We start from the raw sequence: 2,233 nt of genomic DNA, 5'->3' as shown, positions 1-2,233 counted from the left end.
CTTGAAAAGTTAACAAGTTGTATTGCAACGGTGTAATTTTAAATAAAATAGCTAAAATAGAAATTCTGTAAATTAAATAAGATGAATACGTATATTATTTTCTTAAATGGATGAATGTGAGAAAATCAATTTGAAAACATCATCAAATTTTCCTTCCAACCCTATACTTATTATTCAAAATATCAATTCCCATGATTCAATAATTTCTATTATTATATCTAGAATATAATTTTTCTACTCTCTCTCTCCTATTTTTTTAAAAGTCGATGTAAATAGTAAGAACTCAATTCAAATACCCACATTAAATCATTTCAAAGTTATTAAGTCTTTTTTTACTAACACTATCTAATAATATATTAGAGAGTGTGCTAAGTTATGTAGTCCAACAATAAGGTGGGAAGCTGCCACCAGACATCGCTGCACGAATGAATTCTTTGGATGGACATGACGGAAAATAGAAATTAGAATATATGTGATAATTTATTTTTCAGTATATGTTTTGTTTATGTTACTATGCAGCATTAATTATTAGCCAAATACTTTACTTTTTTGGGTGACTATTGAAATACTTTATTGATATTACAATAAATGTGTTAGTTTTTTTTTTTTTTTTGCAGTTAAATATTCTTGAGTTTTTTGCCTGCAATTAAAGAGATATTATTATAAACAAAGAATTGAAGTTGCGATTGGAAGGTGACCTTAGGGAGGTCAAGTGCTAGCAAAGCTTGCGTGTCAAGAGCCTAATAATTTTAAGAAAAAATTCAACATAATTTTAATAAATATTAACAAGGTTTTCAGCTAATCCTAATTTAGCAATATTTCAACATAATTTATACAAAGATTAACAAGATTTTTCCAAAGATCTACTTAATATACTAAAACTAAGTTTTTTTTTCCAACTAATAAAAGTGAGGTGTCAATTCCTCGTGAATCCATTTTTCCTCTAAAATAAATGCATTTAATGAATAATGCATAATTATACTAATTTAGGAAAATATCTTTATTATATTTATATAAAATCAATATTTAATGCATTATTAAACTACTTATCAATTATCAATTGAAAATATGTTTAATCATTTTAATTATATTGATAATAATAATAATAATAATCTACTTCTACTTAATATACTAAAATTGAATTTTTCCCTAACTAATGATAGTGAGGTGTCAACTCCTCATAAATTCATTTTTCCTCCAAAATGGAAGCACTATTCTCTCTTCTAAATTTATTTTAGAAAAATATCTTTATTATAATTATATTACAATTATATTACAATTAGCATTTAATGAATAATGCATGATTATACTAATTTAGGAAAATATCTTTATTACAATTATATAAAATCAATATTTAATACATTATCAACTAATGAAAGTGAGGTGTCAATTCTTCATGAATTCATTTTTTCTCCAAAATGAAAGCACTATTCTCTGGGCTTGCTAGAAGAGTTTAATTTTGATACACTGCACAGTCATACAATCACATTTATTTTTTTAGATGACTATTTATGTAGTCAATGTAATTTTTACTGATATGACATTACGTAATTAGATGCATGTGTAAAACTACTTTACAATGATAGTATATCAAAATTAAATTCTTTTTAAAAATATAAATTTTTACGATTTACATCTATCATATTTAAAAGAGAAAATTAAATAAAATAAAACATAAAAAATATAAAATGAAACAAATTGGATAAAAAAAATATTATTTATGCAATTCTTATAGATCCAGTTACATAATTTTTGCAAACTAATAAGCACATAGCTATTAATTAATTCAACCTATGGTATACCAGATTAAAGTTTAGGTATAGGGTATACATAAACATAATCCATTTTATTTTATTTTTATTCTCATAGATACTAGACACAAGATTTAACATAGTCTTTCACTTGTGTGTCATTAGCAACAATAAATAAATCCCAATCCGCCACAAATTCTGGTACATCTGATATCGATGTTGTATTTTCCACCATCCAAGTCAATAACATGCCTTCCTAACCCATTTGGTCCATTAATTTGATTTATTTCTTCCATTGTATTAGCTGCAGATAGACAATAATAATGACACTTTTTTAGAAATATGAAAGTTCGGAAAGCATGTTGAATCATTTTTAATTTATAACATGAGAAATACAATCATTATTGAAAAGAAAATATCGTATGCTATAAATATTATTTTTTATGATATATATATATATAACAAATGCTAAAACAAACCTC

The 2,233-nt window shown here is 24.2% G+C and overlaps 1 long non-coding RNA gene across 1 annotated transcript in view; it reads right to left on the bottom strand.

The window, feature by feature from the left end:
* The window catches only part of LOC107616005, a 1,698-nt gene continuing 1,163 nt past the window's right edge, over nucleotides 1,699–2,233 (bottom strand). Inside the window, exon 2 of the long non-coding RNA XR_001614500.2 lies at nucleotides 1,699–2,055. This is a non-coding gene — a long non-coding RNA (uncharacterized LOC107616005). The remainder of the gene's footprint in view (nucleotides 2,056–2,233) is intronic.

Source organism: Arachis ipaensis, chromosome B01 (genome assembly GCF_000816755.2).
Source record: "Arachis ipaensis cultivar K30076 chromosome B01, Araip1.1, whole genome shotgun sequence".
NCBI lineage: Eukaryota > Viridiplantae > Streptophyta > Magnoliopsida > Fabales > Fabaceae > Arachis > Arachis ipaensis.
Note: the sequence above shows the minus strand (reverse complement) of the source record. Positions and strands in the feature narration are given on the sequence as shown.